Genomic DNA, 19,655 nt, shown 5'->3' on the forward strand with positions numbered 1-19,655 from the left:
TGCCTTTGCTTCAAATATTTAAAAACAAAAACAAAAAAGCACTCATCTGGACAAGTCATCACTTTTGGAAAATACAAACGGTGTCACACATTTTGAAGACAGCGAAGCAAAGTTGTTCAACGTGAATATTTATTATGGCCCAAATTAGCATTTGATTAGTCCATCTCTTACAGTGCATGGTGAAAAACTGACCTCAATGGAAAAGAATGCAAAAGCTCTCTCCCTTTCTCTCTCTCTCTCTCTTTCTCTCTCTCATTCTGTCTCTCTCTGGCCTCCTTCTCCTCCTCCCCCCCACGTGAGACGACGCACACATACTGGTTAGATTAAACTGCCACGGAGTGGGAGCGAAAGCAAGGGAATGTTCTTTTTCCACTTTTGACCCAGACTCTTTCTCACTCCTTTTCCCCTCATCTCTCATGTTACTCACTTTTTGCTGCACAATTAAGTGCACAGCCGACCAATCCTTAGAACTTGACTAAGAAAAGAAAATGTTGTTTTTTTTAAGTACAATGGACACTATAGTATAGTATATGGCTGCATCACCATCAAATGCTGCCAGCTTTTTCAAAATGCCTCGACATGTTTTGATCATTCTTATAAAAACACAAAACCCTTTTGTTGTGGTTATATACACTAGTCCTCAAAGAGTTCAAAGTTGGGCCTATCACTGCTCACATTCAAACAAATGACATTATTCGAAGTAGACACATACATGTGCAAAACATGGAACAATAAAAAATGTGTACACAATAACATATGTGTAATAATGATGCTTAATACCTATTTCTGTTTAACAGCAATACATATTAGTAACAGCGTTACTAAATAAAATAAATAAAAATTGTAATTAACCATTGCATATAAAGATGCAAAATTGGCCCATTACATTCGAGAGTTAGTTATGCCTAATTATGATGTGTTCTGTTATCATTATCATCACAAAAATATAACATAAATAAGTCAAACACAAATACATCATTTTCTACTTCCACTTAATTTTTCCCACAAATTTGGGCAAAAGATGCAACATAACCTATTGTATATGCAAATGATACAATACACTAGACTACAAGATTATATTGGATGGTAAAAACATTATTACCCTTTTTGAATTTAAGAACAAAACATTGTCAAATTTGGTTAATTTGTATGTTTTATTGGGGAAAAAATTATATTCCTAAATGTTCATTACTAACTTGAAACCTTTATTCAAATTATTTTTGATTGAAATTGACAATCATTTTAAGTCTCTTAGATTTGTAATGAACAAGAAATGTCATTTGATAATTAATATCCATGCAGAATTATAAAAAAAAATATATATATATATATATATATATATATATATATATATATATATATATATATAAACTACCTGAATGTTTGTTTGTTTTCCCCCCCTCCCTGTTTATAATTTATATTTTTATTTTATTTTATGTGATTTATGTAAATTTAGTTGACTGGTATTGTATTATTCTTCTATGTTCAATAAAGGTTAAAAAAAATACAAATACAATACAATATAGATGGTCGGTTGCAATAACTTGGAGATGTCATCATGCGTGCCTCAATGATTATGGCATGAAAAAATATTAGTATAAGACGGTAAATCATTGTGCATTCTTTATCACATGTTCAGTATGATATTTTTTTATTCTTAAAGAAAAACTCATCTTGCCCATGTTAATATCCACCACAAATATTGTTGTGTTTCATTAGACGAACCATGTGTCATGCTCTAGTCTCATTGTTGGAAATAATGCAGATTTTTCCAGAGAGCTGTTGTTGTTGTTGATTTTTCAGTATTTAATGACATGTTGCACATGCAAAAATCCTGCATGTTTGATGTGAATCAATGATAAGATGTCAGGAAATGTCTCCTTATTTACAAATGTGACAGTAATTCAACTAATTCAAATAAAAATATATGTCATTCATTGCAAATTCAATCACATTTTAAGGCAAAAAAAGAAAAAAAGAAGAACATGTGATACCTGTCCAATGTAAAATCTTTTGCTCAAAGTCAGCTGCAGCTCAACCATGACGCCAATGAGACAACATGTGGTTGTAGAAATTGCATGCATAGATTTGTACACCATGACGGTGATGATGTTAAAAAAATCAAGGCTTCAGAGGATTCCAATGATAATCTTCAATGTTAGTCCTATAGAGAAGTGGGTAGTAACGAGTTACATTGACTCCGTTACATTTATTGAGTAAATCTTTGTAAAAAACGGTACTTCTAAAAGTAATTTTACCACGCAATACTTTTTACTTTTACTTGAGTAGATGCAATACTTTTTACTTTTATTTGAGTAGATGCAATACTTTTTACTTTTATTTGAGTAGATGTGTGAAGAAGTAACACTAGAGGCGTTACCCGCCACCCCATTCATACATTAGGTTTAGCGCTCCGCTTGACTTACTGTGTGAGAGCATTTTCGCGGACACTAGTGATGTGACGTTCACAAAATTAGTCTTTTGAATGTTTTTTTAATCTGACGATGGTTTTTTTTCTATCTGATGACATTGGGTTTTAAAAAAAAATAAATAAATCAGAGTTCATGTTCAAACAGTTGCTCAGTACTTGAGTATTCTTTTCAGCAAATACTTTTTTACTTGTGCTTGAGTGATTTTTTTATGACTACTTTTTACTTTTACTTGAGTAATATTATTTTGAAGTAACACTACTTTTACTTGAGTACAATTGTTGGCTATACTCTACCCACCTCTGGTCCTGTGACACTCTACAAAATCATTTTCAAGGTCAGTGGGATCTTGTAATCGTCACTGATGGGTCGGACAAAGGGTTAATCTTAGGGGAAGGATGTGCTTGATTGACAGGTGTCAGATTACAGCCAGTCACAGTGGCCACACCTCCTCTCCCTGTTCAGCACATGTAAGCCCCACCCTCTCCCAAGTGAGGATTTCCTGCTTTCCCGATAAGATAATGGCAAGTGATGTCAGATGTCTTTTGCACACACTTGTAGAAGCTCTCTTTTTATATAATAAAATAATATACACAAAAATATAGCAGCATTTGTTTCTCTATTTTGTGTTCACTTTTTTTTCTTAGTTAACAATATTAAAGTCTTCACTGGCCATCAATTCATGTGTAAATGCATTCTGGAGGGAAAAAAAAACGCCTCCTGTTCTTGCCTCTCTCTCTGTCTCTCGCTCTCTCTCTCGCTCTCTCTCTCTCTCTCTCTCTCTCTCTCTCTCTCTTCTCTCTCTCTCTCTCTCTCTCTCTCTCTCTCTCTCTCTCTCTCTCTCTCTCTCTCTCTCTCTCTCTCCCCTCGCTCTCAGCTGCCTCCTGGCTTTTGCAACATCACCCTGCCACGTCGAGGATGGGCAATGTGCCGTTTTGCTTTCCCTCCTCCAAACAGAGGTCAAAAGAGTTTATGTAACAGAATTAGAACTCAAAGACAGATTGACAGTGACATAAGATGTGCCTTTTATCGTGAAGAAACTTCACACATCTCCAAAGTGCAACATTTGTATAACCAGGAGACTGACAAGAAACTGAGAAAAGTATAGAAAGGATCAAGATAAAAAAAAATAATAATAATAAAAATAAATTTAGCAAAAATGAGAATTTAGTGTAAGAGAAGGGTTGAAATAGCAATCTGGTTGACTTCATTTAAGTCATATGTCTCAAACTCCAGTCCTATAGGGTCGCAGTATATACTGTATGAAAAAGCTGAGACGAAATCTGGTAAAGACGGCAGATAGCAACATTGAACAAGCTGCAGGAATATCTGGCAAGTACTGGCTGTTGAGTTCATGTGACAACAATCTCCTGTCTTATTCACAAGTCTTGGCTATAGCGTGGCAAGTCGAAAGCACTGTCTTATAAAGATCAAAAACACATTTGAAATTTCCAACATGCATGTGGGAAAATGTGTCATAGTTCCATGAAACCAATGATGACATTTTAAGCCAATAATGATTCAAAAAGTCCAAAAGGTATGTTAAAAACTTCCGGCTTCTTCTACAAAGTGAAAACAAAATGTCAGAAAAAATGTGTATTAGAACAACTAAACTTTATTTGGGTTGTTTGCTGACTCACATTTAACATGGGTTTGAACACAGCCCTATCCCAAAAGTGCAGCCTCATTATGTCGGTTGTTTATTTTTACTTCCCCTTTCCAAAATATGTCATTTTCCTTCAATTGGGTTGTACAGGTTAAAAAGTTTTAGTCTCATTTTTTTTTTTATTAGAAAACCTGGCATTTGAACAAGGGTGTGCAGACTTTTTATATTGTATCTTATACTACTTAAAAGTGGACATTTTTTCATGGCTGGTCCACATATGAAAAATATATCCAATATTGTGTGTGCAGAGTTTTCTGGGTACTGCAGATGCATGTTTACTTGATCAGTATGGTAGAAGGTGGGGGCATTCTATGCAACGTGTGTTTTCACAGGCTAACATATGCGTGTTTACCAGTCAGCTTCAGTGATAGATAAAACACATGCCCATTTACATAGCAGGGCTGCAGTTAGACAAAAAGAAGATTACTTCTTAAGGCTATTTATAGGTCACTTGATACCTTGTAGCATTAGGCAGGCTTATGTGTAAAAACCTAATGAAGCAGCTGTTAAAGCTTTTACATTGTCAGGGCAAGTAATGGATTCAACCCCCCGCCACCAATTGATCACCTTGGAGCTTTGACCTCTCGCCGAAGAGGAGCAATATGCTGTCTCTGCTCTCACGTGGAACATTGTGGGTACACAAGAACGCACACTCTTGTGACATCTTTTGCTCTCTTGACTTGAGGATACTAGCTGGCCAGAATGGGAACTTAAAATGGACACTGTCATGTCTTTTCCACTTTTAGGAATAAGGTCAATTCAATTTACAAAACAAACACAAGAAGTCTATCAAGTGGTGTGACGATGCAGCACATCAATGACACAATGCACAAATTCTCACAGAAAGTTTCTTTTGTGCAATGGAATTATGTACTGTACTTGAAATATGTATTACATAGACAAAATTAATGGACATCCTGTGGTGAATACAAGCTCTATTTTGGGTGGTTTATGCTCTTTGTCTGCAGGGTCAGTGTCAGCAAAAGGGCCTGTGGGGGCTTTGAATGTGGAGAAGTTATTGAAGCTGAATGTTAAGGGATTCTTTAGCCACACCTACTCTTTCTTAGGTCATGCCTTTTGCAAATGAAAGGAGGTTGTGAGTGTGCATTTATTACAATCAATGCCCAGTGGATGTTTGTCAGCACTCACACATGGATGTGTCTATAATTTACAGAATAGATTCATTATTATATATTATCTTGAAGTAACTAGTAACCAAATGAGAGAATTATTGTGACGGGTAATAGTTGAACTAATTTGTCCAAGTCGTAGGTTAGCTTGCTTGTTCAGAGCAGATGATGATTGTAAAACAATGGGACTTGAATGGTCACAAACAGCTAATTAAAAAAAAAATGTTAGTTTGCCTTTTATTTTTTTTTATCTTGTACTGTTGTTATAGAAAATGATGTTCTTGACATAACCAACGCAACACAACAGACACATAAGGATCGAATCTTTATCAATAAAACCAGATATGTGTCGTAGTACCAAACGTGACCTCTGAGTCAGCATTGTACAATGAGGTATCCAGACTGCTGGAAAACGCAACGAAGAAGAAAGTGTAGGGATGGAACAAGAAGAAAAAGTTCTAGTCAAACTGTTAGCTTTTGGGTCTGTATTCCATCAAAAGTGTTGAGTCGATGACTTGATTATTAACCACAAACAAGGATTTTCTATCAAAAACATTGAAAAGGCTAAACGTAGCAGTTGTTGGCCCGAGCAGTTATGGGAGGAAAAAATCGCTTTTAACAAATTCATTTGACACAAGATAATGTTTCATAGTTAGCTGAGAATCAGACCTTCGTTGACTTGGACTTAAATTACTAAAAGAGGGGGGAAATACATGTAGTGCGAAACTTGTTTTTTGTTCATCTGGACATTAGGTTACTGTTTATGGATTGCATATGGGCTGATGAGATTCTACCACTTACATTCTAGGCATTAAAACATGGTGGTGTCTACCACAGGTGGGCATTCCGTCAATATTGACGAACAGTTTGTCAATCCGTCAATGATGGACGCCCATTTTGTTGACGATTGACGGGAAACTTCTAAACATGGACAAATTCAGCAGTATTCGTCCGTCAATGTACTTGTCAATCCGTCAAAGACGGCATTTTGGTGATGGATTGACGAATGACAATTGACGAAACATTGACGGATGCTCACTTCAAATGACGGAAACATTCGCTTATTTTGCTGCGCAATCGGCGAATGATGGATTGACGGTTCGGCTTGAAATATTGATGACGGAAATGTGTCCGGACTGTTGACAATTGCCGAATAATGGACACCCTAAATTCATTGACGCGCCCACCTGTGGTGTCAACAAATGCACACCAGTGCAGTTGTACATGTGCTGTAGCCAGGGATAGTCAGCACACAGCAGGGTTGACTTTTAATGCATATAAATGGCGCCTGAGTTGCGCCTTTAGCTGAAGGCACACAAACAGAAACACAACACAGGTGTGAATGGAGACTCTAGGCTGTGGATTTACAATGCAGGAAATGGATAGCCGCCAGGGGCTACCACACTACATTAACACACACACACATCTCATTTGGTCACACGTACTGTACACACACACAGACGCACGCACACACGCACGCACACACACACATGGGCAATTACAGCAGTGCATGTTTTTTAATGTTTACAGCTACCACATTTGAAAAGAAATAGGACATTTCAGCATTGATTACAAGTTACTTGCTTCTGATTTCCCATACTTACATTATGAATTTCTAATAAAAACTTTAAAAATATATAAAAATCTTTCACTGTGTTTTTTACTTAGAAGATAATATTTTGCCTCTAATCAATGTGATAATTTCATTATTTTTCTTGTACATTTAATAACTTTAAAAACACATTTTGCCACTTGCTGCCGACTGAAATTACATCACACGTGCTCAGGAAACAGATGATGACCAATCACGGCTCAGTTTGCTAATGTCACATGACCAAACCCAGAAAACAAGTGAGCCATGATTGGTCGTTACCTGCTTCCTGAGCAACTGTGATGTCATTTTCAGTCAACTGCAAGTGGCAAAATGTGTTTTTACAAGTATTAATTGTTCATGAAAAATAAGTTATCAAAATAATTCTAGACAAAATATTAACTTTTTTTTACTGCTGAAAAATGGCTGAATGAGTCATTAACGTGTTGTGTACCGACACAAGTGCGGCTTTGCCTTACTGTAACTTTTATTTATTTATGTATTAATTTATTTATTTTGCTGATGATCAACCACATTGCCATTTTTATGAAATGTGACATATGTGCTGATAATCTCATGATCATCTCACTCACCACTCCTCAGCTTGACCCGGACAGCCACTGCACCACACCACAGAGCTTTATTTTCTGTACTGCTGAAATAAGGCAGGCTACTGTCTGCAATATTAAGCATGCATATTATGCATATCAACATTGTATTATCATGCAGTATTATTTGATCAACCTTTACTTAACCAGGGTTGTCTCACTGAGATTAAAAATGACTTTTTCTAGGGAGAGGCAGTAAAAACTTACAGTTTCAACACAGTTTACAATGACTTAAAAATTAGATAAAATAGTTAGGGCTAGGAAGCTGTCTATATTGCTCTCAATCTGGATTTAAAGTCTTTCACTGAAATCAATTCTGTTATTTTCCAGTACCTTTGCAACAGGTTGCATGTAAAAGCTGCAGAGAAGACAAAAGCCGTTTTTACCGACTCAGTGCAGGCAAATGTATAGTTAGTGACAAAATGTTATTTGAACGCAAACTGTAAGGATCATCAACACTTCTCTGAGTGAGTAAGTTACAAATGTAAGAGAGCAATAGTCTAGGAATGGCCTTAAAGTTTACCAATGAGCCAACTTCTTGGCGAACAAAAAAGGCCATCACATTTGAGAGCGCCATACCAGGTCACAATAATGGGTCAAAGGCCCTGCAATTAGTAATTAACCCCAGACAAGCATCATACACAGAGTCAGTCTGAGACATGGGGCTGAAGCATTCATATTTAACACTCTATAATGTCAAATGGATTATTTTTTTTAATGCAGCAATGAAGCACTTTTTAACCTCTGAAAAGAGAAAAATATATTTTTATTTCTGATGGGAAAAACAAGTTTCAATTTGAGTTTCTTTATAATATTCTCAATATGGAGTTTAAAATAAAGAGCATCACCAAAACATGTTACCAAGACATTTGTACGGATGGACCAGCTGTATTTCGTTTCTCTCAAGAATGGACGCTGTGGTGACAACTTGCGGACACTTCCTGGAGTTTGAAAACAACATTAGCTTAGTTAGCTAGTTAGCGTTAAGGTCTCGTTTCAGATGCAGAAGTGTTTGCTGCACCACATCGAAAGCTTTCTGCAGAGATTCAACAGCATTAGCAGGAGTTGCGCATTACTGTAACTTCATTTTTCAAAAATTGTCCAAATATTTCAGCATCATTGGACTAGTTTTATCACCTACCACATATCAACATGTATCATCTTCATGTTTATTTTTCTTTAAATGTAAATGTCTTTGAATTCCTCCTCAATGATGTTCTTGCATCTGTTCTTATGTTTGGTTGTGTCTCTATTATTCAAACGAGAGCACTCTGTTCGTGTGAATTTTGCTGCTGTAATAATTTCATTTCCCTCATGGGATGAATACGGTCTATGGATCTATTCATTTCTCCTTCTATTTTAATGTATCGATCGCTTGTTGGCTTACTATTGGAAATGGAAGTCCAATGTATTATTAACAGTCCTATTGCCTTGTCATTCAAGTAATATAAGTAATCTTTTTTAGTGTAAGGAGTTTTATCTGCAAGTAGAGACCTCTCGATTTTTTTCTTTCTACTGTGTTGATCATTTCTCTTTGCTGTCTGGCAACTGCGCTGTTCATAGTTTCCATCCTCAGCCTGTCTGCTGTGTGTGTGTGTGTGTGTGTGTGTGTGTGTGTGTGTGTGCGTGTGTGTGCGTGTGTGTGTGTGTGTGTGTGTGTGTGTGTGTGTGTGCGTGTGTGTGTGTGTGTGTGTGTGTGTGTGTGTGTGTGTGTGTGTGTGTGTGTGTCTTGGAGCTGGGGGGATGGGCTCTGATACTCTTCTCTCGATGTGCAAGAGTGAAGTGTGTTGAGCATTCCTCTCTCTCTTCCGCACCGTGACTGTACTGGTTAACTTCTCACTCTATTTTTTTTCCATTTGTTCACCCTAAGCTTGTCTCCTCCCCCTTTTCTTTTCTTTTCTTTATATTGCCACCAGAAGCCTTTATGTGACACTTTCTCTTCTTCCATCATTATATCGAATGTCTTTGATTAACCTGTGTGAGGTCTTGAAGTTGCATACATGCAAATGCAAGCTGATTGGCTGTGGAAAGGGTGATCTCATGCAAATAATCATAAGGAAGTCTGTAGAGTGCAACTGTGCTGACGTTGGCCTTTAGTGAGGCTCACGCTGTCAGTAGTTAGCTTCTTGAAAAGTGTCAAACTCACTCCTCACCTATTGTCTAGTACTGTACAATCCCAACAACAAATGAATTGTACACAGTGCAGCAATATCCTGTTAGAAATTAAGGAAAAGATCTGATGTGAAATTGGGTGCATTTTTTTTCCCAGCACGAATTTGCCACACTTTCAATGAGTTCAACAAACTGCTGCTAGAAATAAATACTATGATTACTGCCCATAATGTATCCAGAGAAAGAATTACAGAGGAGGAGGAGGAGGAGGAGGAGGAGGAGGAGGAGGAGGAAGGGGAATGAGTCATTCGTGTGGACGTGGCTTCCCTTCCATTCTCCCTCTAAGGAGCTATGCAGCTGATTCTTCAGCTATCCCTCCCTTGGCTTCCAAAACCAAAGAGAGGCCTTCAATTATCTCTTTTCGGAACAGAGTGAAAGTTTGACCATGTAGGAAGACCTCCGTCGCAGCCTGGCTTCTGCCTTCCTCTTGCCTTCTATCAGCCTTGATCTCTGTTCGTTTTTTTAAGATGACACTGATCTTTGTTCCGTTGCTCTGCAGTAGTCCTTGTCACTAATTTCAGTTGAGGTGATACTAGGATGCAATTAAGGTGATTCATAAAATAAACTGAGCATTGTTAATTTGTCATTATTTTTCACTGCACGTTTGGTAATACTTCCAAAAAATTCAACTTTTACTCACAGCTCACCTGTTTTCTGAAACTGAGCTGTGATTGGTTGTTACCTGAGCCCTGAGCAACTGTAATGATGTTTTTAGTCGACAACAAAATGACTGCCCTGTGAGATGGAGAAAAACAGGTGGATCAAACATCTGGACGTTCAAAAAGTTTGGGGAAGGTTAAAAGAAGTTCACCTGTAAATGTTACAGAACATTTAACTTTCATCCTGAAATATCCTGAACTTTTTGAGAGTAGTTATAATCCTCATGTGTAATAAACTGTATACATACAGTACACATTATGAAGTAATTCGAAAGAACTGTCAACAGATCATTTGAGAAATTATTCAGCATATCATGTAAAACAAGAGTGCAATGGTCTGAGCCCACATGAATGGCATGCAAAGAAACACAAATATATATCTATAAACTGTATTAAATCACTTTACCTTAAGATATATTGAGATACATATCACATTGTCTTTATATATGCCACGGAGGAGGCGGGACATCCGACTTTATGGTTTTCACACATCAACTTTGTTTCCGTTTCCTGTTTGCGACGTGTGGGCCGCGTCCCAGTTTGTGCGCTTCCGCCTTTGTGCCCATCGATTGTGCGTTCCCGTCGACGTGTGCGAGTGTGTAGTGTGTCTGTCTCAGTTGTCCGAAACATTTCAGAGAGTAAAGATGCCCTGCGCGCTCCTGCCGATGGGTGTCCTTGACATCTACCCCATTGGAGATATATATGTAAAATGAAACTTGCACTATATCATATTAATATGAATTGTAATCGCATTGAATCGAACCCAATCAAATTGTTCTACTTTGAAATCGAACTGTCCTTGGATCATATCGCCCCCTATATATCGGTAATTCAAGATACGTATCGAATGGTCTGTATTGAAGAGATGCACATGCCTAATGCCTATATATACTCATCAAAAATATAAACACGACACTTCTGTTTTTGGTCCCATTTTTTATGAGATTAACGCAAAGATTTAAAACTTCTTCCACATACACAATATCACCATTTCTCTCAAATATTGTTCACAAATCAGTCTAAATATGTGATAGTGAGCACTTCTCCTTTGCTGAGATAATCCATCCCACCTCACAGGTGTGCCATATAAAGATGCTGATTAGACATCGTGATTAGTGCACAGGTGTGCCTTAGACTGCCCACAATAAAAGGTCGCTCTAAAAGGTGCAGTTTTGTTTTATGGGGGGGGGGTCTTGGGGACTCTCCCAGTGTAGAGTCCCCAGTATATGATTATATGATTGATGCATTGGTCACATAGTTCCCGAATGTACCTGTATGAGCACTCGTACAGTATGTTGTCAACTTGTGGCTCCATATGCACACACGTGCTTGAGATGATTATTAACAGGAGGTACAAACGCTTACTCACAAACAAGCTGAGCAGCAGCAAAATGTTTGCCCTGCTCCCCCCTTTTCTCTCATCTTTTCCAGTAGCATAAACTTCAAACAGCCAATAGCTTCCGTTCATAAAGAGCCCATTACACACACACATACATGTTTATTAGTGACACCCTTAAAAACAGTAATGAGGACCCAGCAGGTAAGGGTCCCTTTGTATGTGTGTCTTTCTTACACATACACACACAAAGTCTTGCTGTGTATGATGACAATCAGCTGTGTATTAGGGTTTTACAACCTGAGAGGAAGTGCGTAGTCAACAGTAGAGCAACATCAAAGGGGTTTGGAGGGTACTGTTAATAACAGTAAAATGACTATGTCTTGTATATAATATAAATGCATTATTTCATGTCATCTAAAAAAATATATATACTCAATTATCTTTATAAGTGAACCAAAGCAAATGTGTGTAAAGGTGCTGTTGCACAGCAGAAGTGTAGTGTAGCTCACTTTCTATAATGGTGTCACGAATGGAAATGGTAAATGGACAGATCTTATATAGTGCTTTCTACACTATATGTTTCGTGGTCCAACATGCAACTATGGCCATGACACTTACCTGAATTCAAGTGAAAAGAGAATGCAAGAAAGAGCATAACAACATCATCTGTATTATTCCTTCTTTCTGTTTTCAATTGGCAATCAAAAGGCAAAAAATGAAAAAGTGGCACATAAACTATTTTTCTTGCTTATACTCTATATAGATAATGGACTTGGACAAATAGAATGACAGATTTTCTGCATTTTCCTGGGATAATTTCTGGGTGTTTCTTTAGTTGTATGTCACACACACTTTAATTCCATTTGTTCACAGCAATCAATATATAGATATTTTCTTTTAAGCATAACTACCATTGTCTTGTTCAAATTTGTGTGTTATGGAAAGCGGAGGTTTGGACACTATGTTTTTAAGACGCATTCATGGCGGCCCACTGCTGCAATAAAGTACACAATCAAAGCTCACGCACCTTCATTGCAAGGGTGACAACAGTATACTGTATTGTGACTCATCACACAGATGTGTTGGACGTTCTAATAGTTTGAAGTTCTTTCATTTTGTTGTTGTAGACAAATGTGTCTGCCTGCATTCGCTTGTCGAAGCATCCGGCTTGCCTTGCAACTGAAGACATGCCAGCAAGGACGGTGGTTACACTGACTTCGGCCCCGCCCGAGCAGTCTGCGTCGGCTGACCACAGCATGTTCCAGCTCAAGAAGCAGTCACAGTCAGAATGAAGAGTCTCAACTGAAAAGGCTTGACAAACCGTTGCTTAGACGATGACTACTACGACTTCAAGCTGTTTAGACGATGCAACACTCTTCACATGCTACACACTTCAGTCAGGTTTCATCAACCCCTGAGAGCAAAAGACTTCTTAATTAAGATTGTTGAGAAAGTGGTTTTCAATCAACTCAGAATTGTTTCTATTTATTTTTGTTTACACACACAGACTAATAAATTGCTCAACCTGAAACAGCTTCTCATTCAAATACTAAATGGCATCAGATTGAAAACTGATGCAGGGGAGCTGTTGTTGCATGTCTTATTGGATATCTTACACTTGATGATAATATAATGTTGAGCAGGTTGGAAATGATTAAACGGGTGTGATTAAACGGAACGGTCCCAAAATGGTGCAGGTCCAACTTGGAGGAAAGGAGTTTTTGTTTTATTTATATACAATTTCAAAATTATGCAACTGGTCTACAAATCACTGAATGGTTTGGATCCGAAATATATTTACGAAATACTAATTGTATAGAAACCCAGTAGGGCTTTGAGGTTTACAGACACGGGTCAATTAGTGTAGCACAGGTTTCAAAGCAAACATGGTGAGGTAGCTTTTAGCTGTTATGTTGCAACAGAAATCAAGTCAGCACTAAGTACAGTATAATGTTTTGACATCATCCATCAATCCATCATCTACCGCTTATCCAGTGTCGGGTCGCGGGGGCAGCAGCTTTAGCAGGGAAGCCCAGACTTCCCTCTCCCCAGCCACTTCAACCAGCTCCTCCAACACGATCCCAAGTCGTTCCCAGGCCAGCCGAGAAACATAGTCTCTCCAGCATGTCCTGGGTCTTCCCCGGGGCCTCCCGCCAGTGGGACATGCCCGGAACACCTCTCCAGGGAGGCGTCCAGGAGGCATCCGAACCAGATGCACGAGCCACCTCAACTGGTTCCTCTCAACATGGAAGAGTAGCGGGGAGAGTCCCTCCTGGATGACTGAGCTTCTCACCCTATTTCTAAGGGAGAGCCCGGATACCCTGCGGAAGAAACTAATTTCGGCCGCTTTTATCCGGGATCTTGTTCTTTCGGTCACGAACCACAGCTCGTGACCATAGGTGAGGGCAGGAACGTAGAACGACCGGTAAATTGAGAGCTTTACCTTTCAGCATCATTAAATGTGTTTTTCCCCAATACCTTTGTTTTAGGACCTTTACAAAAATAAATATCACTAAACGTTTTTTTAGTTTATTTGTTGACTTAGCTTTTAAATGTTCACCATTTCTTCATTCATGGCTCATCTTATTGCCACATCAAAGTAAAAAGGCTGTAGCTCGTGCAAAGTGATTGAAAATTTGTTATGAAGACTAAAACCATTGACTCCAGTTAACTTTAGCATCATAGATTTTGCATGTTGTCGTTGGGTTTTTGTGATGCCACCCAAATATAGCACTAGTGATGGGAAAGAGATAAAATGTGATCATGAACATTATTAATAAGAAGAATAGAATGTGCTTCTTGTTGTTAATGGAAAGAGACTCACCTGCCAGGTACGTGACTTTGGACGCATGTCACATGTCCGCCAAGTGAAATCAAAGTTAACACTTGAGTAAATAGTTTGCTATTTTACTGTAAAAAAAACTTGTTAGTTATACACTTGAATGACAAGAAGAATTTGACGTGTGACATAAAAAGTTAAATATCCTACCAGTCGCTATTTTTATTCTATTCATTATTGTGTTAACGGAAGTCAGAGCAGCATAATTGTAAATGGCAACTACAATTGTCTTGTTCCACATTCTTCTTGCCATTTTACAATCTGTTTTTGAATGACTCGCTCAAAGGGAGATGGGAAGAAACAGCTGGACGGAGCCTAAAATGAAGGTTTTTCGGAAAGCATATTTCCTCAAACCTTCCTCATTTGACCTTCGTGACAGGTGGGCGTCAGGAACCAAACATGTAACACCTGGACTGATGGCCGACTATCACCTAAGTATTGTGTGTGCACTGTAGTGTTGATGTTTCAACCTAAAAACAAATTTGTTGCACGGGCCTTTTCCGTAATTGCATTCGGGTTATAAGCATTATAAGCAACTTCTGTTCCATTAGCATCACATTTGCCCAGGCTAATGAAATAATGAAAGATTCATCAGTAACGTACAATTTTGCGACCCTGAACAAGATAACATAAGTCGTGATGGAGAATGAATTTTTCTTACAGTCAGTCATTCAAATGTAATCAACTAAAGCTCTAAATATGCACTCTGAATTTTAAAATGAATTGCTAATTTGGATGCTAGTTGTACGTTTTGGCATGCTAATGTTGAAATTGTCCCGCAAGGTAATTATTTCCTTTTTCAAATGTTTTTCAGAGAGCACACCTGATTATTTGACTGTATGCCTTTGTTCAAAGCATATCATTACTACGCACTACGAATTGTCACTCATTTAAATGAAAACAATCAATAAGTTAATGCTAACATCCAAACATCATTTTATAACGTAATTCCTATAGCCAAGTATGTAATAGTCTGATTAAGATAATTGAAGCTTCGTAATATCAGGAATACCTAATCACATTTTGTAACATTAGGACATAATTCACACAACAAGCCTCATAAAATATACGGCATCGTGACAAAGAATATGCTTACTTGCTGTACTCCAAATCCTATTGTATAATGCTAGTAGCAGCAGTTTTGACCAGCAGTCACAAACTGGACACCAGTGCGCTGGAAACTTTGTCCCATCCATCCATCCATCCATTTTCTTGGCCGCTTTTTTCCTCACAAGGGTCGCGGGGGTGCTGGAGCCTATCCCAGCTGGCTTCGGGCAGTAGGCGGGGTACACCCTGAACTGGGAAACTTTGTCCCCTAGCAGCATAATCCAAGTTATTCTCCAGAAGGATCAATATCTGAACTACCGATTTTACAAAATGCCTTGTGGCGCATCATAAACCTGCAGCATCTTTGATGGTGAAGTGACCACTGTAGCTGTTTGCACTGATAGTTACTATTACAAGCCAGGGCACAATGACTGTTATTAGTCTGTTTCCTCCAACACAAACCTCTCATTTTTCAAAAAGTGTTGGAATTCTGAAACATGGTAACGTTTTCAGAAAGAATGAATACATGCAGTTACATAATAACCAGTGGGTATGAAGCATTGCCATAAACATCACACAGTAATTCGTAGATGCTCAACCCTAACTTAAAGTTTTGTTTTTTAACAAATAGTTATCATTTCCACCCAATTCCAGATGTTTTCTTTGAGGGTTCAGGGCAAGATTGCTGTGTCAATTTATTTATACAATGGAAGGAAATAATTAGATGTATCCTGAGAGTTGGTATATTGTATTTTACCTCAAATCATTCTGCCCAGTTGGAAAGTTTTCACAAAAGCAACAAAGGAATTGTAACACGCTAAGCAAACATTCTGGCTCTTGTCTTTCACCATTCATGAAAAAGTAATAAAATTAATTTGAAAACTAATAAATACTAACCAAACTACGGTAAATGGAAGGATTTTTTGGGGGGAAACCCCAAAACTAACAAACCTGTTCTAAAAACTAATTAAAACTACCCAAATAAAAAATAAAAATAAAAATATAAAAACTAACTTTAATAATAATAATAATAATAATAATCCTAATTTGAACAGGAGTGTGTACACTTTTTTTTTTAACAATATTAACAGTACATAAAGTTCACATGCTAAAAGATGCAAGGAGACAGAGTAACTACTTACCAAGAAAGCTTTGAGGTCTAGCAGCAAAGCGAACGTGTGTGTTGACGTCTAAGTGTCAAACGTAGTTAGTGTGGAGAAAAGTCAACTTTGCAACTTGCTAACAGTTGTCCCCACACGTTTCACACGTTCTTCTCAACAAGTGTGAGTTTGTATTTGCTTTTCTTAAATTCCACCAATGTCCAACCAACCAATTAGAGGCTGTAATGGGATCCTTCAGACATTCTGGATTGTCATTTGGGATTATTTTAACAAATTTGAAGACGATTACAAATCGAACCAACAATGTTCACTGTCAATCATGGTATAGGGCTTTATTCATGTGCCTTTCGTGCATGAAGTAGGTTCAGTCCCCACTCAGTGTGAATGTGAGTATGAAATGTTGTCCTGTGACTGACTGGCCTAATGGCTCAGTCACACAATGTTTACATAACACTACCTCATGCAGTTTTGTATCCCGCTCAAGTACACACAAGACTAAGGGGAGATTTGGAATTCAATCTGCGACCATACATTTGCACAACATGAGTGGATTTTACTGGGTCTCAAAGGGCCAATTTATTTTACACTATGTAATATTTATTGATTCCACAACTTTCACACAAATTGATTTAAAATGCATTGACACAAGACTAAGGCATTTAATTTCCATATTTTGGTCTGCAACAGGATGAAAACCTTTGACCTTTCAGGCTCAAAGCCATTTTTTATTCTTCTATCATGATTCTGTAAAAACGTCCTGGCTCGGACAGGACACAATTTGATCAAGTGCAATCCAGTTACATTTCACAAAAATTGTCTCTTTAAGTTCTTTGGCTATTTTTTCCCGTCCTTTTGTTTGTTAGCATCATAGCATTTTGATGCCCAAGTAAAAAGTGTGGACTGAATGAAAACTGATTTGCGGCAATGACAAAGATTTATCACTGATACGCAACTTCTCTCTCTCTCTCTTGATTTTAATACTATAGTTTTGCCAAATATTTTCACTGACCGTCTTTGTTCTCAGCCTTTGGGAATAGCTAATGTCATTTCAATCGTTTTTCCTCTCATATTGGAATCTCAAACCTTTCCATGACATTCTCCCATCATCGATTTGCCAGATAAATATTGAAGATCGATATGTGATTTGATAGCTGTAGAACATATTTATTGTATGTTGTATACAAATGCACTCTGTATTAATGTCTGATTATAAATAATTGTTTAGACAACATGGTAAACGAATAGTTACAACATCTCCTTCACAATTCTAAGGTTGTGGTTCAAATCTGAGATCCAGCCTTGCTGTATGTTGTTTGCATATTCTCCCCATGCTTGTGTGGGTGTTTTCTGGGTACTCCTACTTAATTTGCAAGGTGTAACTCTGCTGTGGTGAAATTATTATTGTCATGACAATCGTGTTGCACCGCCTGTGCTACTCGTTAGACCGGGTTTTACCGAGTCTTAACTGTAGTCTACTTTTTGTGACCAAATTGGCGATGCTGATGGCCAGGGAGGCCAGCCCGGTTACTAAATTCACAAACATGCTGGACTGGACTTGCCCCAACACGAAAATTCAGATGCGCCTGTTTTGCTGTTGTGCCCGTTTTTACGCCGAGCAGAGGAGCACCAGTCTAAAAAAAAACATAATAGAGCTCGAATAATGTAGTAATGATGCTGGCATGACATAATAGAAATGTTTTCGCTAACTACAGAAGCAACCAGTTTGAAAGTAACATCAAAAAGCTTTTGAACAAAATTTGACTTTGATAACGCTTAAAATATTTGTTTGTTTTATTTTACGATGTGAAGGGCATAAAAAAAGACGTATAATGAGCATGTTTGTATGCTTGTGTATATAAAAACCTCTTTGTAGCTTTATTTATTCTGATAGGATATAGCAAGTTGAAAATATCATGTAATTAGAAGATACATTTAGAATTCATGTCTTTCATTTTTGACTTGAATTTTTTGCATGATTTTGTTAGCTAAGATTTTGTGATGTATGCGAACACTCGTGTTGCTTTGTGACGCTCCCACAGCCGAGCTGAAGGTCGAATCAGGGAACGATGAGGTGGCACTTTGCTCTCTTTCTTCTTCCTCTGCCTGCTTTCTTTCCTCCAGAAAGGCAGATCACATTCCATCCTCCTCCCAGAAAAAAAAGGAACAGGCAGACACATGGATAATATGAAGGTATCTGCAGTGTGTGAGAGCAGAAGAGAGAGAGGGCCAGGGAGAGCAAGAGAGAAGGAGGAGTGACTTGGACTTGTTGGCCAGCTTGAGACTGTGCAACGTGTCTGCTTGCTGCTGGATCAGATGGCGGCGCGGCGCCCTTTAGCGCATCTGCTCCGTTGTAATGGCGGGCTTCTGCTTAATTACAGCTCACCTGAACACCACCTTCTGAAGATGGTGTAGAGTGGCGGGAAGCTGTAAAAGGGGCTTTTATTATTTATCTCCAATAACAATCATAATGTTGGCAAAGTCCTCAATTGTGCAGGTATTTCTAAACTGGCACTTTTGGAGTACTAAATGTGCAATAACATCCTGAGGGATCCCATTGGAAATGATGTCTGTGTCCTAGATGACTCGAGGAGGCTCATTTTGACAGTTCCAGGTCTTAGTTAAATAGATGAATTTATCAGTCATGTCACATTTTGAAGTGGGAAGATTTATGTCCATTATTGCAGTCTTTAGTAGCAATGCTAAACAATCATCAGTTAGTCTTACACTAGGCTATAATGTGTGAGAAGAAACAGAATACTGATACTAGGTAGATATGGATGCAACTAGCTGTTTCCGACATATTGATTACATATTGAATATGGATAAGTCTTCACTCATGTTAGCCATTCTATCAACTTTTCATGGTGGTAACACATTATTACCCTTATAAAATGGAGTTCTGGTGGGCAAAATGCTTAATATTGATATTCCCACTTACTGTGTATTCTTGGGGCAGCACATTATGACCTCACTGTCTGATTCAGACGAGTTTCTGTGGTGTTAAGCATCTGAATTAAGATTAGATAGCAATAGGTCTGTTATGATGACTGACCT

This window comes from Vanacampus margaritifer, chromosome 2, assembly GCF_051991255.1.
Source record: "Vanacampus margaritifer isolate UIUO_Vmar chromosome 2, RoL_Vmar_1.0, whole genome shotgun sequence".
In the NCBI taxonomy this organism is placed as follows: domain Eukaryota; kingdom Metazoa; phylum Chordata; class Actinopteri; order Syngnathiformes; family Syngnathidae; genus Vanacampus; species Vanacampus margaritifer.